Below are 27,906 nucleotides of genomic sequence, written 5' to 3'. Positions count from 1 at the left end.
CATTTTTTTGCACCTGTACATCTCCTTAGACAAACAGAACAGAACAACTGTCTTAGCTCCAAAGTTAAAGTTGCATTGGACCCATTACCAGAAGCCTCAAAAGTCTTTTGTTTTGGTATGCACAGATATCTTGATTAACCTGAATATAGAAGAGATGTCGTCAGAAGGCACCTCTTCTCCAAATGTGGAACTAAAACATGGTTTCCTCAGGGTCAAAAAGAAATGATAAAGGCACAAAATTTAGGCTAGATCTGGAAATTAATAAAATAAAATTATACTATATTACATTATACATATAAATTACATATATACTATATTAATATAATAAAAATACACCCAAAATCCCTCAGATTGCTCAGAAGGACCCCCAGGGATAATTTATATTTATATTTATATTACTTTATAAAATTTATAGCATATCTACAATAAGCTAATATGAATACTTGTAAAGATACCTGTTAATATCTTTATCTTATTCTCGAATCATAAACAAACCTCAAGATAAATGAACCTTGTTTCTAAGATTCAGTGTCATCTAGGAAAAAGGTAAAAAGCAAAGTTTTTTTCTTTTAGGAGTCCACTGGTTCCCTCACCATCTTTTCAGGTAACATAAGTTCCTTCTAGACTCTGAGAAAGCAAAGAACCGTAGCTTCTATAACCTTGGAACACTAAGCAAGTTATCAATAACAGAACCTTAAAATTTGACCTGGAACTCTCTGAGAAGTGGATGCCCTGCAAGCAGAAAATAATACAAGAAAGAGGAAGTGGGCAAGAAGACCTCGCCATGCTGCTGACATTTTAGTTTTCCGAGCTTTCGTTTCCTCCTCTGGAAAATGGCAAGTGTAGTTTAAGACAAGCCTAAAACGAAAGTTAAGCTCTCTCATTAAAAAAATGAAAATAAAATGGCCTTTAGCTCATAGGAAGAAAATGCACTCAAAATATCCTCATAGTTTATTAACCTGCACCAAGAAGGCAGGGTTAGTATGCATGGTGGTTAGGAACATGGTTAGGAACGTATGGTACGAATAGTGGTAGTATGTATGATGGTTAGAAACAGGGTAGTACATATGAGGTCTGAATCATGTGCCCCATACTGATCACATCATTGACTAGCTGCATAATCTTAGGGAAACTACTTAGCCTCTCTGAGTCTCAGTTTTTCTATCTGTATCAGAAAAATAAAATAGTCACAGGACTATTACAAGGATTACATCTAATAATACACATAAAGCTGCCCGCATAATCCCTGGCCTCACAATAGGCACAACAACAAACATGAGTTACCATCAGAAATGCAATTAATAGTCATTCTATTTAAGTATAAAAAAGTAAAATTTACATACTTGTGACACTCTTTATCTGGGAAAGGATAAAATCAAGGGTCAAAATGGAATTATAAGAAAGATGGCATTATGTGATGTCCTTCAGATTAATCAAAGTTGCCAAACAAAGCAATTCAAAGTCAGAAAAATCTTTTGAGCTATTTTACAGTACCTATGTCTGCCCTCACTTGGGGAAGGGAAATATACGTTCCTCACATTCTGGAAAGCTATTCAGAAATGTTAGCTGACCCCTGACAAACCTTCAGCTTCCCCAGGAACACAGTGAGGCAGCGTAATTTGAGCAAGCCAGCGGAAAGCATTAGCCCACATCCAAGCGCTGCGCAGTCTCCATCTGTGTGATTTCACCACAAACCACAGCTTGCCTCTGTGGACACTGAGCCCAGCTGCCAGGGAAAGGTTTCAGACCCAGAGTGGTGCCCCAGCAATTTCCAGTTCAGTGGGAAGCTGGGAAACGCCTGGTCTCAGAGCACATGACTTCCTCATATTTCATCACTTTCCAGGCTTTAAACAATTTTAACCTTCCCTCTGGGTGGACAGAGAATGCTGTGCCTCTAAGTAGAAACACCAGACTTAGGGTAGCGTGAGCAGATCTTGCATCCTTCAGTAGGCATCCCTCCAGTGGGCATCCAATTAGCGCTATGACATTGGCTGAGTCCTAACTTCTCTGAGCTTTGCTTTCCCCATCTGTAAAATGGGCAAAAGCTGACTTTGGGGGCTGTGGGGAGATGTATACCTTCTGCACAAATGTGTAGATACTGTTGCTAATTTTTTTAAGGTCCCACTCATTTTCTGCTCTGAACTGAAAGAGGTTGTCAATCTACTCTCACACCCCTCTCTAAAAACAAAACAAAAAACACAAAACAAAACACACAGAGAACAATGTTTCCAAAAGCTAACAAACTTGAGAAGAAGAAGAAAGAAAATTCCCTGCCACATAAATTGGCCGGGGCCAAGGCGACAAGCAGCTTGGGCAAAGCAGCCGGTGTCTACAATTTATTCTTTAATAACTTCTACTGTAATATTTCTGGGGCACATCAAAGGACAATATCAACCCGATGTTGGTAATCCCTCTCACATATAAAAACTTTCATTACAGAGTGTTAAAGGCATCACTCTGTCTGAGAAATGGGAATCAATAGGAGTTGGCTGCTTTTTTTCCTTCCTAACCCAGGGAAACGGCACCAGCTTTTTCTCCATAGTGAGGCCACGCTGTGTGGTCAGAGTTTCCTCTAATGGCTGCAGATGAGCAACAAGATGAAACATCTCTGTGATAAAGAAAAAAGGGGAAAAGAATTTCAGGAGAACACATCTCTGTGCCAGAAACCTAGAGCGGTCCAACATAATTAGCCCTAAGTGGGGCCTGTAAACATTGGCTTTTGATGTTATGCTTAAAAGTCACTGGGACTCATTCTAACTTGGTCACTTTTGTGCCCACAAAATCAAATGTAAAAGATTTTAATTTTAGAGAATGTTTTTAATGAGCACCCGAATGGCAGGACAATTTTGGGATATTGCAGCAGATCTTAGTAATACAAACTGAGAGAGTAGTTAGCAGATAGCCATTAATTTTCCCCGACTATCTATAATGTGATGTATGAGAGTCAGAAATATAAAATTCCTTACAAATCTTTTTAAATCAGCCTAACTATAGCATTCCTTTCCTTTAAAGCATCATTCTAGATTCTTTAAAGAGCCAGAATCACCATGTATTTTTCCTTCATTATGAACATATAAAGGTCAAAGGCTACTCATAGCATGTCCCTAGTCAAGGTCATCAAACAAACCATATCTTGCCAAAGCCAGTGGCCAATTTCAGGTCTCCCTTCATTTAACCACTTAGCAGCATTTAATATTGACCATCCCCTCCTTTTATACACAACCACCTCTACAACTACTCATTCCCTCCACTGCTACCTTGCTCTATCTATCTTCTTTATGGTTTTATCAGGATTTGAAACCATCTCACTTATTATTGTGTATGTTGGTTAGCTGACTTCATCCCTTTTGCCTAAAAAAGAACTTTTTGGCACATCACAGACACACCATAAATATGTTATCTGACTGACACTTGGCCTTTTCTTACAACAGATAAAAGACTTAAAGCACAGAGTAACCCAACATACCTAAGATTGCACAGTGATTGGCCCAGGCAGGATTTGAATTCAAGGTCTTGTAACATGAAACCCACACTTACCAAACCGTTATATCATGGAAAGGCAGTCTCAGGGTAAATGTCCAGGAGAGGTGGGTTGGTAAACTTTTAGGGGACAGATTGCAAATACTTTTGGCTTTTGTCCTAGAACCCTGTACAGGATCAGCTAAGATTTGTGGAATGAATGAATTTCACCTCTGTCCACAGCTCTCTCAACAGCAAGACCTTTGAAGGTAAAGACCAGATGTGGTAAAGACCAGCTCAAACACCTCATTGGCCATAGTGGGGAGTTAAATTAAGTCCTACAAATTGGTCTATTTACAAAGAGGAGACAGAAGTATGGACAATTTCAATTCAGTCAGAAAAGAAGTAAAGGACCAGGAATGACCAGAAGTTGAAAAATCAATGTTCTTCCTTTTCTAATCCAAGTAAGGGCTCTCTCCATATGGAGAAAGTAAGCATTGCCCTAAGTATGAGGGGAGGGAGAGAACTATTCTCACCTTGCTGGCTTCCTACACTCCTACCCTACTGAGACAGCCTTTTGGCTACTGCACAAAGAGCCAAAAGGGACTCCTTCACAGCATGAGAATACTTTTAGCTATAGACCAGGAGGAGGTTTTCTCTTGGTCTTTTATTCAGTCATTCACAGAAGGGGACATCCTGTGACCTCATTTTCACTCTGAAGTAAGAGAGAGAGCCAAGTGGCTTCCTGCCTCCAGATTCTATAGAAACTGCCCCCCTTTGATGGCTCCTTTCCACTCCTCTGATGCAAATCATGGGGGAAGAGCTCGTTTCAACTTCCAGGGTGGGTGGATTTCCTTGGGAATCAGCTATTTCCTGGGAATCCAGATAGTACCAGTGGAAGGAGAACAGAAGGAAGGCCCCATTTCAATCCTCTGAGTCATTGCAAAGGACTTCTTTATTAAAATACTCATCAAGGGAAAGGTGCTTAGGGAAAAAACGTAGTGGCTCAGCAATATGAGTGGGACATGTAAATAGAAGACTTTCAATATGGCTATTTTGATAGCACCCTGGTGAAGCAGTCATTGTGATAGTGGCATAAAACTACTCGCAATTTTGGTTCATAACCTGGAGAAATACCTAAATGAATGATTTTGGATCAGTAATAATAATTTTTGCTTGCCAGTTTCCTTGTTTTTTGTCTTTCTCCTTGAAGACAAAGACTATCCCTGTCTCAATTATCATTGCATCCTTACTGCCCAGCATGGTACCTCACATGTAATTACTGGAAAAAAAAAAAAAGACTACTACCAGTAAGATGACTCCTCCTCCTACCATCATTACTACTATTGCCTATGCCCAGTGCTTACAGAAAGTAGGTGTGTAATAATTCGTTGAAAAAATGAACTGTACCATTTACTACCACCATTTAGCTACATCATTACTACTACTACTACCACCACCACCACCAAGTAATCCTGTTGGCTCTCCATCAAAAAGCCAATGGCAAAAAAAAAAAAAAAAAAAAAAAAAGCCAATGGCAAGGATTATGCCTGGATTATTTCAATTATCATCCCCATTTTACACATAAGACCATACATAGAGAAGTACCCTAAGAAGACCATGCAGTATGTGGTAGAACTGGAATAATAGTGTTATTATTATACTTGGCCAAAAAAAAACTAGAAGAAAGGAGAAAAGGTTAAGGGTTAAGGATAGGACTGTACTTAGTGCCTCTATTTTGGTCTCAGGCACTCAAGCAATTTTTTTTTTCACTGAAAGGAACCAGGGATCCTTGAAGAAATGACAGATTGTAGATCTGACACAGGAAATGGACAGAATGAATGAGAAAAGCTTGTCATAGGAAGCTATCAAAGCCTACCAAAGTCATGTCAGAAGGACTTGGAGCCAACTTGAAAGGAGTTCCCACTGGCCAAAGATGAACCAATTTCAACATCAAAAACAATTTTGAATGTGGTAGAATGAAACAGATCTCATGCATATAAAAATCCATGAGTTCCATAACGGTATTTTTTTAAAAAATCATTGGTCACCTTTAGGAGTTGTTAGGGTAACAAATCATAATTCAGAAGAGATATAACTAAGGGAAAGAATCAAGCATTTACTCTAACTTTCTGTGTGGACTGCATTTCAAGAGACCCAAATAGGAACTGAAAGTTCCATATGGAGGAATCACATCTAGTAAGAGCATGAGGAATGGCAGCATTAGAAAAGCACCATCTGCAGCTCTTAATGAAATAATGGTTCTAGGCAACCATAATCTATGGCTCCTAAAACAGAAGTTTAAAGCTTGACAGGGAACTTGATATTGAAGGGATCAGACTGACAACACCTGAATCTAGGGGTCAACTGTAACCTAATTAAAAGTGGGATGACCAGACACTACATCAGTGGTTCCCAAACTTTGCTGCACATTAGCATCAGGCAAAGAGGCAGGCACAGCTCTTAAAAATCTCCATGCTCAGGTCACAATCCATAGCAATTAAATCATAATGTCTGGGATAGTAATCAAGCATCAGTAGGGTTTTTTAAAATTTGTTTTCCCACTTTTTAAAAGATTTATCAGATGATTCCAGTGTAAAGCAAAGTTTGGGAACCCACTGAATTTTACGGCTAATGGTGTGATGCATTGGGAGATACACAATGCCCCCTGCAATATGTTACTTCCTAGCAACACCTAAGTCTAACTAAAAACCTAGAAATATGAAGAATAAAGAAACATTCAAACAATGATACTACAAGGGAAGAATTAGCAACAAAATATAGAGTTTGGAGAATCCAATGGAGAAAAAAGGCCTATTTTTTTTTTTCAATAAATGTCATCTTTAAAAATGGTGGTGGGGCGGGGATCCCTGGGTGGCTCAGTGGTTTAGCACCTGCCTTCAGCCCAGGGCGTGATCCTGGAGTCCCGGGATCAAGTCCCACATTGGGCTCCCGGCATGGAGCCTGCTTCTCCCTCTGCCTATGTCTCTGCTCCTCTCTCTCCCTCTCTCTGTGTATCTCATGAATAAATAAATAAAATCTTAAAAAAAATAAAAATGGTGGTGGGAAATGCCTTTCTTAAAATATAGCTGGAAGAGCTATGCTTCTGGCAATGAAGGAGTAACTTGTATTAGACGAACCCTGCAAAAGAAAATAGTTATCCTGATGCATAGAATAAAAAATAAGACCAACTGTTTGAAAACACCACAGAACCACGAGGGCAACCAGGATTTAAGCAGAAAATGAAAGCTCATTTAAGTCAGCCCTATAGTTACAGCAGCTTTTTGCCCAAAGGGTAACTGTTAATTTGCATTGTGGGGATAATCACCAGTAGAAAGTAGCAATCTATAGTTTGCAGCAACTTCTCTGTGTTGAAGAGGTAAAACTGGAAATTAAGGGCTAGAGAAGCAGCAGCAGCTAGGACATGAGGAGCTAAGATTTCTGAGAAAAGGGACCAAAGAGAAGTGATCTCAACATTCCCAATTCAATTTCTCCTCTAGATTTTCCCAATTCAATTTCCCCTCTAGTTTGCAAATTCCTAACCTACAAATGTGTGGAATGGGGGAGGAGGGGGGAGGAAGGGGGCAGAAAAGCTAAGCAGAAATCAATTGCTAAGAGACTGAACAGCTAAGGAACAATTTTGGCAGTCCAGTAATGATTGAAAGACAAATGCTGGAATTTAGAACTTGCTAAGGACAAAGAGCCACAGTAAACATCCCAGACATTCAGCTGAGAAACTCTGAAGGCTTGAGTTGTTAGAATGAATGGGAAATAAGCCAGACCCAACTTTGAAAAATCTCATTTCTTGATTAGATCAATGTGACCTGTTCGTACTGTATCCACTTGCCAGAATATTAACATCTCTCTGGAAGAAGATAATAAAATCTACATGAAAGGAAATACTAAGAGAAACTAGAGGGAGTTATTTAAGCAGAAGAAAACATCCCCAGATGAAAGCACAGAATGCAAAATGCAGTGAAGAGTACCAGATTGGGGTAAATACGTGGGTAAATCCTGAATAAATAAGAATGTTTAAGAATGTCTTGGTGTGGGATTGAATTACATGGTGACAATGACATAGAAGAGGAGACAGTATAAGTGGCAAATAGATGCATTATAGGTTTCCTAAAACGAAAATAAAAAAGAGACAGATTGTCAGACTAGATTAATAACACAAAACATAAAAGAAAAATCTTAAATAAAGATCAGAAAGTCAAACTGTCTTTTATTTACAGATGGCTTGATCATGTATGTAGAAAACCTTAAAAACCTGCAAAAAAATAACCGAACTAATAAATGAATTTTGCAGGTCAAAGGATATGAAAGCAACATACAAAAATCAATACTATTCCTAACATAATCAATGAATAATTGGAAAATAAAACTAAAAGTACAATTTCATTTACATGTCACCCCAAAACACAAAATACATGCAAGACCTTTGTACTAAAACCTAAAAAACACTGTAAAAATAAATTAGGAAACTAAATAAATGGAAGATACAGCATATTCCCAGATTCCATTGAAAGATTCAATATTGTCAAAATGGCATTTCTCTCAAAAATCAATCTAAAGATTCAATGCAATTCCAATGAAAATCACAAAAGGACTTTTTGTAGAAACTGACAAACTGATTATAATTTATATGAAATGCAAATGAATGAAAACAGAGCAAGGCAATTTTAATACAGAAGTACAAAATTGGAGAACTCAAACTACTTGGTTTTAAGACTGACTATAAAGCAACTCTAATCAAAACCATGTGTTATTAGTGAAAGAATAAATTAAACAAGGAAAACAGATGGAGAGTCCAGAAATAGACCCACACATAAATGGTCAATCAGCTTTTGACAAAGACGACAGGGCAATTCAATGATGAAATAGTCTTTTTGATAAACAGTACTAGAACAACTAGATATTCATATGGGGGGAAAGGCCAGAGGAAAGAACACTGACTCTTACATCATATACAAATATTACCTCAAAATATATCAGAAACGAAGTTTCTTGAAGAAATCATGGGGAGAAAAACCCTTGCAAACTTGAAGTAGAATAAGATTTCTTAGAAAGGATCAAAAAGCATAATAAACCAAAATTTTAAACTTCTGCATTTTAAAAGCCATTGTGCAGCAATAGAAGAACATATCTGCAACATACGTATCTGACAAAGGACTTGTATCTAAAATACATAAAGAACTCCTACAACTCAATAAGACAGGGGAAAAAAAGCCAAAGACTTAAAAACACAGCACACACAAAAAATTATACTGATGGCAAATAAGTACATGAAGAGGTGTTCAACATCATGAGTCATCAAAAATCACATATCAAAATCACAATGAAGGATCCCTGGTTGGCTCAGTGGTTGAGCATCTGCCTCAGGGTGTGATCTTGGGGTCCAGGGATGGGAGTTCTGCATCAGGATCCCTGTAGGAGCCTGCTTTCTCCCTCTGCCCATATCTCTGCCTCTCTCTGTGTGTCTGTCATGAATAAATAAGTAAAATATTTTTTAGAAAATGAGATACCTGTACATACCCATTACAACAACTAAAATTTAAAAGAGAGACCTTGCCAAATGTTGGCAAGAATGTAGATCTCATACATTGATAGTGTGAATGAAAAAGAAATGGCACATGGGGCACCTGGGTAGCTCAGCAGTTGAGCGTCTGCCTTTTGCTCAGGGTGTGATCCCGGTCCTGGGATCGAGTCCCACATCAGGCTCCCTGAGAGGAGTCTGTTTCTCCCTCTGTCTGTGTCTCTGCCTCTCTCTGTGTGTCTCTCACGAATGAATAAATAAAATCTTTAAAAAAAAGAAAAAGAAATGGAACTTTAGAAAACAGTTTGTTTAAAATTTTACACATATCCATAATATACAACTCAAATACATCACTCTAAGGTTTTTATTTATCCAAAGAAATGAAAATATGTCCTCATAATTATGTGTGCACATGCAGTTTTATTCAAAATAATACAAACCTGTGAACAACCCATAAGTAAACCATAACAAATGAATGAAAGAATAAAACAAAATGTAAAATGCCCATATGATGGAAAAGTACTGAGCGATAAAAGGGAGTAAGCTACTAATACTTGCAATCACCTACATGACTCTCCAAACCATTATGCTCAATGAAGGAGAATAGACATAAAAGAGTACATGCTATATGATTTAATTTATTAAAAATTCTAGAAAATGAAAGATAATCTCCAGTGACAATAAACAAATCAGTGGTTGCCTGAGTGTTGGGATTGGTGGGAGGCAATGACTGCAATCTGACATGAGTAATAGGAATGCTCCCCACCTTGGGGTACTGGGTGGCTCAGTCAGTTGGGCATCTGACTCTTGATTTTGGCTCAGGTCATGATCTCAGGGTTGTGTGACCAAGCCCACACTGGGCTCCATGCTGAGTGTGGAGTCCACTTGGGATTCTCTCTCTGCCTCTCCCTCTACTCTTTCTCCCCTGTCCCTCTCTGAAGAAGGAGGAGGAGGAGGAGGGGGAGGGGGAGGAGGAGGAGGAGGAGGAGGAGGAGAAGGAGGAGGAGGAGAAAGAAATGTTCTGTATCTTGATGGTGGTGATAGTTTCACAGGTGCTTACTTCTTTTAAAAGCCCACTGAACTATATATTCTTTAAATGGGTACAGTTAATAGTATACAAATTATATCTCAGTAAGTTGATTTTTAAAAGGCAGTTGAAGTTCCCCAAAAGTGGCTAGAACAAAAAGATGACATGTTGTAGGATTTAATTACATACTGTGAAAAAATGAGCACAACCAATCTATGACAATAGAACAATGGCTATCTTGGAGGGTAGGTGTACATGTAATGACTGGGGAGCTTCTGGGTGCTAGTGATATTCTGTATCTTTAAGTAGTAGTTACATGAGCTCTTCATTTTTTAAGCATTCATTGAGCACTTAGTGTGTGCACTTCTGGTGTGTTTCTGCTGTTATTTTTTTAAAAATTAAGAGTAGGTGACTTTTAGAAATTAAAAGAAACTTGATGTAACTACCAAATGCAATGTGAGGATACTGTATGGCTTTTGATTTTAAAAACTCAACTGAAAAGAATTTTGAGGAAATGGAGGAAAACTGAACATGGACTATCAGATATTAAAGAATTATTTTTCACTTCATTGCATATGTGCTATAGGTACTTTTAAAATCCTTACCTGTTAAAGAAAAATAAAAATGTATTTATAGGTGAAATGATATGATGAGCAAGATAAACTACAAAATATTACAGAAAATAAGTGCATGTGTGCTAGATGATGGGATGTTGATCATCATGGAAGCTAGATAATAGGCTCATGGGATGGTTCATGGGTCAGAGAGGGTATTGTGCCTGAGACCAAATCTTCTTCTTTGTATTCTGAAGACAAAATATTTACAATATCAAAATGCCCTGTTTCAGAACACACATGGCAAAAAATTTCTCAGGGGCCCAGAAACATGACAAGCAGAATAAAATGAAATTTACAAGAGTCCAATTAGGTCCTGAATGACAGCCAGGCAGATAAAGAATGACAAACAGTGCCCTTCCTTCCTCCAGACACTGATCTATTTTGATTCTGAAGTGAGGAAAGTGAGTGCATATTATCTAGGGGATTTCACCATTGTTCTTCTGGTCCCTGGTTATCTAAATCTGAAGGCTCCCCAGATATTAGAAAGGGGAGAATATAATAGGTAGCCAATAAACAGATTATGATGGTATCAGTTGGAATCCCAACAAAAGGCCACAATCATCTACAACTTTGAAGAGAATTAAATGAAGAAACTACTTTCAGAGGTGCAGAGAGTGCCACAAGTTAAGGATTCTGAGATCCCAGGGACCAGCTATAGCAGGATGCCTCTACCACCTGGGCCAAAAAGAGAAAAGAGAGAAACTACATAACCAAATCCTGATGAGGGCCACCACCATGAGATAGATCCATGCTGGGACACAGACCTCAACACCTTCTCATCTCTGTCCTCCTATTACCTCATGTCTCTCCAGGATCTCCATTAACTAAATTGAACTGGAAGCAAGAGTCCTAGAAATCCAGGTGATGCAGTCCTTAGAGGTTAAGACTTCTGGGAAGGCCTCTCACCCAGGCAGGGCAGAGAAGGTTGTCCAGTAGACTACAGAGATGGAGTGGAGAATAACCAGCATACTCCCTCAAGGGAGAATCTACACCACACTGGAATATATTGGGTCTTAAAATCTGCAAATAGAACTAATAGCTATTCGGTAAAATCTCAAATTCAGTCAGACCTGTGGTTTCACAACAATGAGTGATCAAAGACTTTTCACAATATAATACACAGAGCACTGGGTTAAGGAGCTACTCCTACTAAGACCTGGACTTACTAAATTAAATATCCTTCTCTATTAAACATTTCTGAACTAAAGGTACAGAAAAGTACAGAAAGTGGGTTGCATTTTCAATGGAGATTTAACCATCTCTCTATTAAAGAGAAGAATTCAGAGCAAAGTTATCACAAGTAGAAATGCAACCCCAAGTCCAGACGGGGAGCATCACCTTGTCCTGGCCCATTAGGCCTTTATGGACTGGCCTTTCCTTGACTTCCCATGGGTATCCCCCACCTCTCTCTCTGGGGGTGTGGGAGCCTGTCATGGTTGGTGATGCCAAGTCCGCTTCCTCCCACTGTGGGCTTTGCATCTGCTGCTTCCTCTGCCTTCAGTGTGCTTTCCTCCCTTCTCCTCTTATTAACTCCTTCCTCAGCTCAATTGTCACTTCCCATGGGAAGCTTTCCCAACTTCCATAGCACCTAGATCCTCTCCTCCATGGAATCACTTCCACACACGTTGGTATGACTGCTTGCTAGCCTTTTACCCCACTGAGTGCTAGCTCCACATGGCAAGGACCATGTGTACTTTATATGTCATGGTATTTCCAGGGCCTCATGTACTCTTTGGTTCATAGGAAGCACACAGTCATTGTTGAATAAATAAGTGCTAGGTATAAGAGAGTATTTTTTGTTTCCATTCAAGTGACATTCTGAGCTTTTAAATTTTTTTCTTTTAATATACAACACAATTTTGTGGAGGTCCCCCCCCCCCCCCCGCCGAATTACATTCCTGGGAACTCTGAATTATCTGATGGTTTCTTATATTCCTTATAATAAAATGACCTTTTAAATTTTTTTTAAGATTTTATTTATGTATTTATTTTAGAAAGAGAAAGAAAGAGTCTGGAAGGAACAGGAGTGGGGGGAGGATCTCAAGCAGACTTCATCCTAAGCACAAAGCCATTCTCAAGGCTCAGTCTTAGGACTGAGCTCAATCATGACCTGGGCTGAAACCAAGAGTTCACTGCCTAACTGACTGAGCCACCCAGGCACCCCCTAAGAAAATGATTTTATGAGGGTTTTTAAAAACAATGTACAAATTATGCTTAGGATTCATACATATCCAACTTAATCTCATAGTCCATGTTTTGTACAATTGCTGCTCTAAGACATTACTTGTAGGCATTCCAAGCAAGAAAGATTTAACCACCTATTCTGGATTCCATTTAAAATGCAAGAGGGTAACCACATAATTCTTTAGGGGTTTTAAGTAAGGGTTCAAACCCAAAGGACTTCAGAAAGATCTCAATTATCTAGAATGATGGACTGTATTCTTAACTGGTATTACTTGCAGGCACTCAAGAAGCATTTGGTGAATGGGAGAAAACACTTGTTGAACACTTAGAATATAGCAGCTGTTGGGCAAGGAGCTTTCATAGTAACAAGAACAATCACCAAATATAGTGGGAATTTTGTATGGCAGGTGCTCTGCTAATACACAAACTATACATTGTCTCGTCATCCTCCTAATAATCTAATGAGATGAGTTATTCTGCCCAGATACAGAGAGATTAAGTACTTTTTTGATGGCTACCCAGCCAGAGGAAGGATTCACTTCCAAGCTTTTAATAGTTTCCCCCTTGCTCCTCCTCATCTACCTCATTCAATCCTGGCAATCCAAAAAGCAGGAAGATGGTGTTCAAAATTTTTAAAAATAAAACCTTACTATAAATGAAATGTTAAGTAGAGTCCAATATCAGGTAGAAAGAAGAGGAGCTGCTTTGAGCTTAAGAGGGGGTAAAGAATGATGAATCCCATCAAAGCACCCGAACTTCTAGTGTTGTACCTAAAGAAGTTCCAGCCATCTATGCAGCAAAATTTGGAAAATGCTGTTATAAATTAAGAGACTGGAGTTGAAGTACCAAGAAATCTTCCTAAGTTTAATCATCTAATAAATGACAGAGCAGTAATTTAAACCTTATTAGGGTGATTCCAGTGTTCACTCATATACATGGATAGATGAATATTGCCAGAATAGTTACTTCTGAAAACATATTAAAACTAAGCCAAAATTCTCATTGTAATTGAGCCATTTCCAATGCAAGGAAAGATTTAGAAGTTCACACAGTAAGTATTCCAAGTTGCCCAAGATAAAATACACCATAAGACACTATTTATTTATTAAATAAACACTGAAGTACATCCTGACTGTACAAAGGTAAATCCTAGATCTGGGATCACAAATGCAAAAAGGCATTTTAATAAAACTAAGTCACTCGCATTGTTATGTCCACGCATATGCTGTGAATATAAAGCCTTACAGACAGAATTTTAGATATACCCATATTTTCCTCAGCCACAAAATCAACAACGACCACCTTAGTTTTTCAGCATCTTCATTCTATTATACTCATTTCATACATCAATGGTAATAGTACCTGCAATAAGTCATCCAAACTGGAAAGAACAAATTGACTGACAGAATGTATTTCCTTCCTCTGCGTATACTCCTTACTATTTATCATCAGAATCATCTGTTATCTTTAAGATTTAGAATCTATATTCTGTTGAGGGTATCTTTCAAATTTGGAACAATCCCCAGGGTTCTGAAAGGTATGTTTCTAAAGCATAGCCCTCACCGAAGCAATGCTCTACGGTCAAACATATTTGGACAATGCCACACACTCTACCCACTTTGGAAATTTACAATATACAGTAAGGAGTTTAAGAAGATCCCACGGCAAGTAAGACTTGGTAAATGGACATGAATTTCCAAAACATATTTCACTAGGAACCAGTTTTATTACAAATAATTCCTCTCACTATCCTGGGGATCACATTTTAGGAAATGCTATACTGGAGGAAAGATGTTCTAGGATACATAGGTTTGGGAGATTGAAAAAACAAAACTTAACTGCTTTCTCTGACAACTTCATTGTATCCAGCTCTCTTTTCTTCATAGGTGTCTGCTCCACCCTAATGTTTTTGTTTCCTGACTACTTTAAACCTTAAAATGGGAGAAAATAGTGAGGGGGAAAAAATGAGAAAAATAATTTTTTAATAACTTGACAGCCTGAAATACTGACATTTTGAAATAAATTGATCAATGTTAGTTCCAAAGGAAAATTATTTTTACTGAAAAATGATTCGATTAGTCCAAATACTTACCTTTATTAATATACATTAAATATATGGATATGTACTCAAGAGTTACATATAAACATATTATTTATATTCAGAAATGAACATACAGATACATCTTTATGTAACAAGTATGCTGAACAAGCATAATTCATATCATAAAACATTTTTATTTTTCTTCTATCTATCCCTCTAAACTTGATTAGATATTAATGATCTTCCTCTGCCCTTGGATAAAAAACTCTAGCAGACCCTGAGTTTGCTTTTCACAGGTAATAGACAGTTCTAGAATCACCTCAAGTTGTAAACAGAAATGCCACAACATGTGCTAAGTAAACATCTGTCCTTGCCTTTGTGTTGACTCTCTCCCCGGGCCCTGCTTCAGCCTGGAAGCCTATAATGGGGTGATGGTTATGGTGATTTTCTCCTCCCCCATCTGCCCCTGCTGTTCCCTAACCCTACTAGCTAATGTACGGATTCTCCCAAGTCTTAATTTCCAAGAAGAAATTAAGAGATAGGAGAGCTCTTCCTTGTGCTGGTTCTGTTATAAGTTGGCTCTGCTCTCTCTGGGCTTATAGTGCATGGGTATATATTAGGGGTTGTCTGTATGGGGCACCTGGGAGGCTCAGTTGGTTGAACATCCCACTCTTGATTTCAGCTCAGGTCATGATTTCAGGGTGTGAGATGGAGCACTGCATGAAGCTCCTTAAGATTCTCTCTCTCTCCCTCTCCCTCTCCCTCTGCCCTGCCTCCTCCATCTTTAAAACAACAACAACAACAACAACAACGAAAGGAATTGTCTGTATATCTGGCAAATTGTTAGAGCTGATGCTGAGCTTTCTTGGGGAGTTTTCATAGACTATGCAGAGGTTCCCTGTAGGGTCCTTATTTTAGACTGAGACTCTTCCCTGGGTTGTTCCTTGTGTACCTCTCCTTTAGCCCCAAGCATCAAGCAATCTGCCTTGGACCTCATATGTTGTAGTCCCTTACGCCCTTCAATTACCAGACTTGACTAGATTCAAAACAACTCCTCATTGGCTCTGTCTTCTGTAGCCTGGATCTGGTCCCTTGAAAATACCTGCATATCTCATGCTCTGACAAAGACTGGAATAGCAGGCCAGTTCTCAAGCACCAGCACACCCATCTTCCCACCCACATAGTTGACCATCCTATCTTTGCTTTCTCTTCTAGATCTCCTAGGTTGAGTTAGACACTGATGCATGGGCTGCTCTAAATTCCTCAGACCTGATGCAGACATCAGGACTCTGGGTTCTCCAACTGCAAGAAACACAATACAGAGCTCTCTAATTAGTCCTTTTGATGATACCTCTTTGGGTTTGGAGTTACAAAATAGTACCCACCACCATTTCTCCCAAGGGGGTGGTGACAACTCACTGCATGACCACAGCTCTCTCCAAAGAAATTTCTTCTCTAACCCCCTCTTGACTCTTAAATATTCAAAAGCCATAAAGCAGACTCATGACATTCCATATAGGATAGGCGGTCTTAAAAAAAAAAAAAAAAAAGGATAGGCGGTCTTTTGATAGATACTATAGGTACCTGAGTGAAAACTCAGACAAGAGACCCACTGTAACGTCCTGCTCATCCCCCGTGTACATGTGTGCTTATTATCTTTATATGCAAGTTTCTATAACAACTTCAACTATTTAAGAGTGATATAAGAGTCTCAGCTCTCCCCAAATTCAACAATAATCTCCAACTCTCACTAAACACTGCTGATTTGGATGGATGGTCATCATTGTAGAAGACTTTACAACTAACAGCTTACCTTGAGAATTTTCCAATTCATACGTTCCCAGATTAGAATAAATAAAACCTACTTGAAATACGTGAACTTAAAATAGTCTCTCAACATATTCTTCACACGTTAAATTATTCTCAAATTACTAGCTATTGGTGACATTACTGATAGTGCCCTAGATTTTTCAATTTTTGCAACAGCCCAGATAGTCAGAAAGAACTTCACCAAATTAGGATCATCATTTTTAATGGAATGATTTTAAATATTCTTTTAATAATCAGCTCAGAATTATATCAAAAGGAAACTACTTCCCAGTATTTGCAACTAAGAGAATAGATAACTACTAGAATAAACTACCAAATTCCTAATGCTTATTTCCTAAATTGAGAAATTAACATAAGGCCAAGGATGTAAAAATCATACATATGTGTTTTTATTCATTTTTAAATCACAAAGTGGGAAAAGTGATATAAATCTAGTTACTTCTGTCCATGTCCATTTTAAAGAATCCCATAAATTCCCTAGACTAAAAACTAATTATCTAATAGTTATGTCTAATCATCATCTTTTATCTTGGGCTGTCAAAAAATAAAACATTTTAGATCTATCCACAACAAAATATAAGACACTTTCAGATTCACTTCCTTACAAGGATTTTTCATCTTTTTGTGCTCAAGGATCTATCAACAATGACTAAATTAATCAGCTAAAAAGGACATTTAAAGATGCTCTACCGAAAAGAACTTTACAAAAATACAAACATAATTATCTTTGGAGGAAAATCTTCTTTAACATAGAGGGAACTGGAGAAAATGAAATCAGAAAAAAATACTTAGTTTTTGTTTTGGGGGGTTCTGTTATGTTTTTTGTTTTGTTTTGTTTCGTTTAAGGAAAAGAACCTTACCAATGATCTTAGAAGGTAGGATGTAAAATTACTTAATTACTCAGATAATAAAAGCTGTAAGCATAAAGGTGGAGGGAAAATAACTGATAATTTCACTCTTTACCTGGCCTCAATTTAAATCATAACACCTTCTTCCCGGCATGACTCCAAACAATTTACCAGAAAAGAAAAAAATTAGAGAAAAATGTGTATTCTTGAAGTAACCCAGAACATAGTGTATGACAAAAACTGCAATGTTATCATTCAGCAATTATGATGCTCTAGTTTATTTATTAAATAGCTCAGAACTGCACCTGATCATAAATTGGTCCTGGACAGGGCAGGAGCTCTTTGCTTAATGCAATACAGATTTTTCCTCAGAGCTTCCCCATCACCTCATGTCTTTCTTCCATAACCCTTCATGGTGCCCCACAGAAATTGCCTTCAGCTATGAATACCCAGGAAAACACACCTGTGTGGAAAGGCATGGAAAAGGGTCTACTGTCTTTACTTTCTATAGAAAGAGGTAGAAAATACTTCTTTCAGGCTAGCCATGCAATACCTGAGTATATCCAATACTCCACAGCCAGTAGTTTAGTTTCTTTTTAGGGAAGATAAAAGTTTAAAACAACACAAAGAGAGGGGTGGGGTGCCTAGATGGCTCAGTTGCTTAAGGGCCTGACTCTTGATTTCAGCTCATATCATGATCTCAGGTTGTGATACTGAACCCTGGATCAGGTTCCCCACTTATCAGGGAGTCTGCTTGAGAATATCTCTCTCTTTCTCTCTCTCTCTTTCTCTCTCTCTCTTCCTCTCCCTTTCCCCTTTCTCTCTCTCTCTCTTTAAAGATAAATAAATCTTTAAAAAGTAAATAATATAAATCAACACAAGGCGTACTAAGGAGACAGAGGCTAAAATCTTCTCCAAATTTAGCACCCTTTGATATGAACTCCTGAAATTAGGAAGGGCTGCAGCAATGAGGAAGTCATGTTGTGAAACAGGGGAGTGAGAGTCCCAGCCAAGAAGGGATCAGCCCAAGACCTCCTAGAAGGATGAGATGAGACTCCGGTCCCCAGGCCCTCAGTGGAAGACTCTCTACTACTCCACTTTCTCTTTTGCCCTCTCCTTCTGCTCCTTGATGCCTCTGACAAATGCTCAAAGTCTCACTTTATTAAAATGGCCCCTTACTCAAAATAACAAGGGTTTTCCAAAAGAAGGAAAAGTTTGAAATACAGATTCTAATTAACATCCTCCAATTGCTAGATAACTCAAGTCTTCCGGAAACTGATTCTAGCAGTATGTTATTTATTTATACCCTACCCTTGTTCCAAAAATAACTTGATATATTTTGCAGAAATACATAAAATACAAGCAGCTAAGAATAAATACAATGGGGAAATTTATCTCAAAGGGCAAAGAAAGAATAGGAAAATCTAGCCTATGAAAAGTGTCTATGCTAGGACCTCATGGAAAGGTCAAGGAAGCATCAATATTCCAGAAGGAATCTCCTAGAGATGCTATCATACACCACAGAAGCAATTTATATAACTGGTAGCTTAAGAGTCAATATTGTAGGCAACACATAATAGTGACCCATCAGGAATGACTTGGAGACTGAAATGAAATGTCAATGGGAGTTTACAGAGAGGGACAAGGCACGAAATTCCCTCTTAAGGTCAATATGCGAGGTTTGATTTCTGAAACAAGTCGTTCCTAACCCTTGCAGGATTGGAAAGGAAAAGAGGAAAAAAATGGGTAAGAAGAGGAAAGAAAAGTGTGTTGCAGAGTAGAGGGAGGCAGAGGGAGCCACAACAGGCTGCTGTCAACATCGGCATCATTTATTAAAGAACGGAAAATAATTTATTGCATAATTGGAGGCTCAAAGTCACACATCGCCTAGACTCAATCGCACTTTTGTTATGTTATAATGCAATATAGTACAAATCAATTGGCACAGAATTTAAAATTAGGGCCCAATTACCTGTGTAAGGGAATCATAAATCCAACTTGCATTTTTCTAACAGGGTTAACAACTCATGATGCCAGCTTAAACTCCTGAAAATAAATTTTCTGGGCTTAAGAACAATTGGACATGGTATTTTTTATCACCCTGGTCTAGTGCAGTAGGTTGAGAGACTGGGAGTACTGGGGTGCAGTGTTTGGAGGAGGGTAGGAGCCTAAAGCAAAACAAACACAGAGCACTAACTGTTGCTGAAAACACCAAGTACATGGCAGGAAGTCAGAACGGGATCACTTATGCATAACAGGCAGTCAAAACCTAGACACCTGCTATTTGGCAAAGTAATAAAGGCAAAACACTCTTATTGCTTTTCTTATTCAGCAAAGAAAACATCCCCTGGAGCAAAAGAAGGAGATGAAATGCTAAGGGGAGGAATTTGAACCCCCACTAACAGCTCCTCAAAACCAGACCTGCCTGAGTGAGGTCACACCTACACAGAGCCAAAGACTTCCTTCTCTGACTTTCTCTTCAAATGGAAACTTCTGAGGGAACACTCAGTGAAGCAGGGTGGGGGAATAATGCTGTGGCAAATGGCAGCTCTAGTATAAACTGGTACAAACTTTGTGGAGGACAGTTTAACACTGCATATGTATACACACATATTCTCTATTTTTGACATTAGAATTCTATTTTCAAAAATTTTGCTTAAGAAATAATTGGGCAAGAGTGCAAAGATATACATACAAGGTTCTTTGTTGCAGCATTGCTTCTAAGAGCCAAAGCTAGAAGCAGACAAAATCCATTAAAGGGGATGATTTAGTAAACTATATTTCACACACACAGAGTACTAATACTATACCAGAATTATAGATGATGATGCAAAATTCTAGAGACATGGCACATCATAAGGTAAAATGACAACAGTATTGGATATATCGAATGTGTTGGTGGAGGCGGGGGGGACACAAAATAACCCCACATATTCATCAAGGTTTTTGCTGTGTGGTAAGATGATAGGTGATATTTACTTTTCAAAAATATTTTTTCTGTGGTTTTGGATTTTGAATTTTAATTTTATAAGAGGCAGGTATTCCCTTTATAATCTGAAAAAATACAGGGATTTCTACTTTGGATCTTCTTTAAAGTCAGGAGGAGAGAAGGAAGAGGAGGAAAAGCAGTGATAACAGGAGAAGCAGGGGCCAAGAAGGGTTCACAAGGCTTTCACTGCACAAAGCACTAGCACCTATCTGGAAATGGTTTCTGTTTTCTTCTTTTTTTTAAGATTTTATTTATTTATTCATGAGAGACACCGAAAGAGTGGCAAAGACACAGGCAGAGGGAGAAGCAGACTCCCTGATGGGAGCATGATGTGGGATTAGATCCCAGAACCCCGGGATCATGACCAGAACCAAAGGCTGACACTCAACCACTGAGCTACTACCCAGGTGCCCCTGGTTTCGGTTTTCACACAGATTCCACTGATGGTACATCTTCTTGAGGAGGGAAAACAAATGCACCAAAACAGATGATCTGTTCACCTTACCTTTGTGTTCTATGGGTCAAGAAACTCATTCCATGTGATGCTTCTGAGGCAAATAATATACCTTCCAGACCTAAAATGTAGCTAGAAATCTCAGGAATGCTGCCTTCTACACTGGGCTCGTTATTTTATTTTCTCATCGTCCGAATGAACATGAAAACCGTTACTTCCTGAAGTCAATCTCTTCTTTTTCAAGCAAAGAAACTGCCAAGAAACATGCTCTGAGAACCCATGCTTCTCGCTGACTCATTTCTGTACCTTGGTTTTATTAGGACTATGCCAGGCAAGGTATTTGCAAAGTCAGAGCAAAAGACCTTGAAGGACCATAATGATCATCCAATTCAAGTCCTTATTTTTTTCTTTCACCAAGTGAGCCCACCAGGACTAAAGCTGAGAGTCTGACTCCCAGTCCACTGTTCACAACTTTGTCTCTAATTCTATTCAAAGATGCAACTATAACTTCCCTGTTCTAGAGAGCCTGAATATTTCTTTAGCTAATGTTGACATAAATCAGACTTTAGAGGCAGGTGTGAGATAGAAAGAGAGAGCAAAATGCACCAAATTTAACATAATATACCAGTTAGCTTTTCCAGATGTATCTGAGAGATACTTTCAATAATGGAAAATACTTCATACACTATTTTATATAGTACACCCTCTTGATTCTGTGATAGGAAAACTTAAAGGTTCAGGGGGAAAACCCAGATGGGTCATTTGGTGACATTTGGGGAGGGGCAGAGGGAGAAAGAGAGAGAGAATCTTAAGTAGTCTCCATGCCCAGTGCGGAGCCCAACTTGGGGGCTCAATCTCACAACCCTGAGATCATGACCTGAGCTGAAATCAAAACTCACGCGTTTAACTGACTGAGCCACCAGGGCATCCCCCCCCTCGACTTTTTTTTACACTATTTTCTAAGTTTTACTTTTAGAAGCACAAAATTTAAAGAGTTTTTTTTTTTTGTTTGTTTCTATCAAAACCAGACATATTCACTATAAGACATCTGGAAAATAGAATAAAATGTTAATACGCAAAAAAAAAAAAAAAAAAAAAGACAACATCTCATTCAATCCAACCAAGAGACAACCAGAGTTAAAATTTTAGTATAGCTCCCTCTGGTTTCTTTTTCCTTTCTGAATGGTTGGGATCTTCATATATACACCATTTCTAGATTGTCTTTTCACCTAAATTTTCTCCAAGCATTTCCCCAAGGACATTAAAACCATTTACAAATTTCAATTTAAAGTACACACAGTATTTCATGGTCTGGGTGTGCCAAATTTTTTTTTTTAATTTTTAACGTGTGTTATTTAGGGGTTTTCTATTAACACTAATGCTACAATGAACATTTTGAGAAATGAACCTTGGCCCTAATTTCTGATTATTTTCTTAACTTCAGTTTCTTAAAATGGAGGATCACGAGGTTAAATATAATAAATATTTTAAAGTACTTGCAACATTGTACCAAATTTTGTTGTTCTTAAAAAAACCATATAACTGTATAAAGGTAGTGGAATATTTCCTTTTTTTCCAGTAATTACTATATTTTAAAAACTTTGTTAATTCTGTACATGACATGGATACTGTGAACTCCTTGTCATTGAATAGTTTCACATATTAATTGGACATTGTTTCTCTTTGGGCATACCTGCTCTTAAGGTCTTTGCCCATTTATCTACTGAGAAAGAACACAATTTAACTGATGACACATTTTGATGAACAACATCCAATCAGGTTTTCTTTGATAAATAAAATAAAAAGAGATTTTTTTAAAAAACCGAAGTATAATTGAAACATAATGTTCCATTAGTTTCAGGTACAACATAGTGATAAAAAAGATAACTTTTAAACAAGATATATAACCTTGCTGAACTCAGGAAAGTTGAAGAAAACAAACTCCTGGCATGATCAGTTACAGGATGTAGAGAAAATAGAACACACTGTTTTCCCAAGTATATTTTCCATGGGCTCCATTTAGTTAATGAAATGTTTGTGCAACTTCCTGTGACTGCTGATTCCAAGGATCAGATTAACAAGCTGTTGAAAATAAAATGAAAAGGTACACAGTACCTCTCTAGCATGAGGCATGAGAAAAGCACACTCTCTTTTTAAAAAGAGTGGGGTGTCTGGTTCACACTGGTAGACAGAGTAAACCCATTACCTCCTTTCTCACTCAAGGTACTTTCTAAATGATACTAAAGGAGTTCAAAGGTGTAAAACCCATAACCACAAAAAGAATGAGAAGAAGCCATTAGAAGATGAGTGATTTCAGTAAGAGTCTGTTGACTTATGAACTGCAGCAAAGAAAACCACACAGCATAAAAGGGGGTTTTGAGCAAAGGAGAGAACACACCTGCCTGACAGTACCCCAGAAAGACTCCAGTTTCAGAAACAGCACATACAACAGAGGGTAGAGGTGTAGTGAGGCAGGGGCAGCTAGACAGAGGGCTTTACCTACAGGTCAGTACATGTAACATCAACCTCCCTCCCTCCTGGCTCTCCATGTGGACTGGACTGAAGCCCAACACTACCTTCAAGGCAGTATTTAAAAAAAAAATGTGTCTGCGGAGAATGAGGGCACTTATCATGGGTGTTTAAACCTCATTCTGGCAAGTTGAGATTCCCTTCATTCCCATCCACAGACTCTAAACTTTGACCCCTTAAGCAGACCATTTATAAGACCCATCCACTTAAAAATAGTTTTTAAACAGCCTTTCTATGGCTTCATTCTTTTACACATAATCCCAGATCACCAGAAATCTAATAAGCCAAGAAAGGCCACAACAAAAAAGACCACGGGCAAGCAAAACAATAGAAAATATGGCATTGAGAAAACAGACAACATAGAGAAAAGATACAACCTTAAAAGAAAAATCTAATACCCTCAAAAATGATTTCAGGAGTTTTGATAATGGCACAACAAAAACATTTATATTATATTTAAAAGGGGCAGCCAGATAACAAAAACAAAAGGCCTCCTGGGAACGATGACTTCTTAAATTACAAATTTCCATGCAAAGTTTGATGCAAAGTTGGAGAAATATCCTAGACAATCAACTAAATATATAAATATGTGAGAATAAAATGAGATACATGGATGATCACAGAATGCACTAACAGGAGTTTCAGAATGACCAAAAAGAAACTGGAGTGGAGAAAATCATCAAATAAATTATATTAGAAAATTTTCCAGAGCTAAAGGGAGAAATGAATCTTCAAAGTATAGCAATCTGCTCAGTGCAAAGGAGATATAGTACCAGAAAACTAAGGTTAAAAAAAAATTCCTGATAGCCTCCTAAAAAGAAAACAAACAAAAAAGGTAGTTACAAAAGAAGCAAGGATCAGACTAACATCAAATTTAACAGCAGCAGTTTTGGATGCTAAAAGGAAGTAGTAAAAAATGATTTTCAACACAAAAGCCTATACCCAAACTATCAATCCTGTTTGGCAGCAAAATTTTAAAATGACAAAGTTGGAACACCTGAGTGGCTCAGTGGTTGAGTGTCTGCCTTTGGCTCAGGGTGTGATCCCAGAGTCCTCGGATGGAGTCCTGCATCAGGCTCCCTGCAGGGAGCCCGCTTCTTCCTCTGCCTATGTTTCTGCCTCTCTCTCTCTCTCTCTCTCTCTGTCTCATAAATAAATAAAATCTAGAAAGAAGGAAGGAAGGAAGGAAGGAAGGAAGGAAGGAAGGAAGGAAGGAAGGAAGGAAGGAAGGAGAGAAAGAAGAAAAGAAAGAAAAGAAAGAAAAGAAAGAAAGAAGAAAAGAAAGAAAGAAAAAGAAAGAAAGAAAGAAAGAAAGAAAGAAAGAAAGAAGAGAAAAAAGGAAAGAAAGAAAGAAAGAAAGAAAGAAAGAAAGAAAGAAAAGAAAAAGAGAAAAAAGAAAAAAGAAAGAAAGGAAGGAAGGAAGGAAAAGAAGAAAAGAAAGAAAGAAAGAAAGAAAAAAAAGAAGAAAGAAAGAAAGAAAGAAAGAAGAAAGAAAAAAGAGAAAAGAAAGAAAGAAAAAGAAAAAGAGAAAAAAGAAAGAAAGAAAAGAAAAAGAGAAAAAAGAGAAAAAGAAAGAAAGAAAGAAGGAAGAAAGAAAGAAAGAAAGAAGAAAGAAAGAAAGAAAGAAAGAAAGAAAGAAAGAAGAAAGAAAGAAAGAAAGAAAGAAAGAAAGAAAGAAAGAAAGAAAGAAAGAAAGAAAAGACAGACAAACTTGCCAGGATTCAGAAAGTTCATCTCCCTCCCAGTCACCCTTTCTTGGAAGATTACAAGCAAAATTAAGTAAAAAACAAAACAAAACAAAAACCCAGAAAGCCCATTGGATCCAGCAAACAGTGAATCCCATCCTGGGGAGCAATGGGCAAACGTCAAACTAATTCTCTACAGCAGGTCTACAGAGCAACTTTGTGGAAATGAGAGCAAATGGAGATCTACAAGAAGGAGGGAGAAGAATGCAACAAAGAGTACATTATGAGCTTTGAAACTTTGTTGATTGAGGCACACAGGAAAGGCAAGAGGACCTCAGAAATGCTGGTAGAAACAAACACAAGTAACTTTACAAGAAAGATGTGAAATATGTGTTATACACACTAAAAGATGGAATGATTTTGACAAAATGACAAAGGAAGAGCATCCATTTTAACCTGACTCTAGGCACAGTCTCTTCTAAGTATCACAAGAGATGTGACACAGTCACTAGAGAGAACACCCAGGTCTGCAGTAAATAATTTAACAAAGTCCTAATTATGCAAATCCTTTTCATTATTTTCAACTTTGGAAAAATCACAAAGCCCATGCTGGTGACAGCAAAAGTAAATTAAACCTGGCAATGCAAAAATGATGGTATAGCTTCCTGAGAACGGAAAGTAGAAGAGGAAAGAATGCTGAAGAAAAGGGTTTGAGTGCTTCTATCTCATCTGTGCAAGAGGAGGCAAGAGATAATGACCAGATTGATGACCCAATAAAGGGAAGTTTAAATTAGGCTTAGAAGTGGCAAGAATAATGGAAGTTGAAAATGATGTCACATTATACGGGAGAATGTGAAAAACTGAGTGTAAGTAAGCTAAATCCTTCTCTTTCTTAGAAGCAAATCAGTAGATAATGTATAAAATGGATAAAATATCAATGAGCTATAATGAGCTAAAGCCAGGAATGAGTTCTAGCATTGCATTTAGCAGGTCCAACTAGATAGGGAAGGGTGGAGTTGGGAGCTGTTACTTTTCATTGTAAGTGTTTCTAATTTTTTTTTAATTATTTATTTATGATAGGCAGACAGTGAGAGAGAGAGGCAGAGACACAGGCAGAGGGAGAAGCAGGCTTCATGCACCGGGAGCCCGACATGGGACTCGATCCTGAGTCCCCAGGATCATGCCCTGGGCCAAAGGCAGGCGCTAAACCGCTGCGCCACCCAGGGATCCCCATTGTAAGTGTTTCTAAATTATTGGATTGGTAACTATGTGCCAGTTATTGCTTTCATAAAAACAAAACAAAACAAAAAGAAAGTTATAAAAAGAGCAAGTGCATTGTGAGCCATCTTTTACTAAAAACAAGAATAAATACTTGAGCCTGTATAAAACGTTGTCTTCTGAGTCTGAACAACTCTGGAGGAGCAGTAAATTTCTTATAACTGGGTTTACTTATAATAAGAAGGGAGTAAATGCAGTGTACGGAAGTCAGACGTCAATTTTTTTTTCACAACAGAATAATTAAGTTTTCATTAGGACTTAATGACAGGATGACATTCTGGGGGTTTGGAGGGTAAGCACATCCCCTTCATTATCAAATCAGAAAATATCCAGTATCAAGAGGCACTCTCTTCTATATCCTGGATTCTGGCCCCCACACAACCTCCCTGCAAGCCCCATCATGACCCCAGATAGAGATGAAAATCCAAAGTTCCCTAGAGCTAACTGCATATTTTCTCATTTCCTCAAGATTGCTGCTTTTTAGCCATTTCATATTAATAGCACCAAAAATGGACAGCAAGTTCACATTTGAATATCCAGCTAGGTACATTTCCCAGAATGTAATTTCAAATGGGCCAGTTGTTGAAGGTCGGCAAGACACTAGTGATCCACGTTTGGACTACCATGCCCATTTGTCCCAAAGGCGTGCCATTTCATGTTATTTAGAACAGCCTGGGTAAACTTATTTTCGTACCCTCTGTTCATAGAGAAGGTTGGTCCTGAGTTCAATTACAATTCCTAGCAGTTTAAATGATACCTGCTGTACTATCATCTAAAATAAATTGCTTTTCTCAAGAAGCCATGTTAAGCTTTTGCACTGCAACTTAGCAGAGAGGCTGGTTTTATCTCATCTGAAATTCAAGTGGGGTACAAAAGTTGGGCCTCTGAATTCCAGTTGCTTTGTTTTTTTTTTTTTGTTTTGTTTTGTTTTTTGTTTTTGTTTTTGTTTTTTTGTTTTTGTGTGTGTGTGTGTGTGTGTTTTTTCTTTTTCTTTTTTTTTTTTTTCTAACCATGAATGGCATTCTACATTTTTGGGCTCATCGTTTACCCACAATTCCTATCCTGGAACTAGATTTCTGTGAAAGCAACATTGTGTTTCTGTTTTTTAGTGCCAGTCATCATGTTGCTTTTGTTTTTATTTTTTTCTATGCAAGCCTCACACTTCGCTTGGGCTCTTTTGACAGAACTGTATTACTCGGGCAAGATCTGCTCTCTCTGTTCTCAATGGCTAGGAAGCTCATCTGCCACCACAGATGAAGACAACAAGTGTATGTATAGACATAAGCATCTAAATGAATCCAGGTGCAACTCTGTTCAAAGTCACCTCCTTCCCGTCTATTCACTGGGAAAGGAGAAAAAGGAGAGAAAGTTGGCTAGTTCTCAAAATCTGAAGTGGAAATTCCACCTTCCCCCACCCCTCACGTCCCTG

The 27,906-nt window shown here is 38.1% G+C and overlaps 1 protein-coding gene across 16 annotated transcripts in view; it reads right to left on the bottom strand.

The window, feature by feature from the left end:
- The window catches only part of FHIT (fragile histidine triad diadenosine triphosphatase), a 1,383,460-nt gene that overhangs the window by 844,321 nt on the left and 511,233 nt on the right, over positions 1–27,906 (bottom strand). The window lies entirely within an intron of this gene.

Source organism: Canis aureus, chromosome 19 (assembly GCF_053574225.1).
Source record: "Canis aureus isolate CA01 chromosome 19, VMU_Caureus_v.1.0, whole genome shotgun sequence".
Taxonomy (NCBI): domain Eukaryota; kingdom Metazoa; phylum Chordata; class Mammalia; order Carnivora; family Canidae; genus Canis; species Canis aureus.
This window is presented reverse-complemented; position numbering and strand designations above follow the sequence as displayed.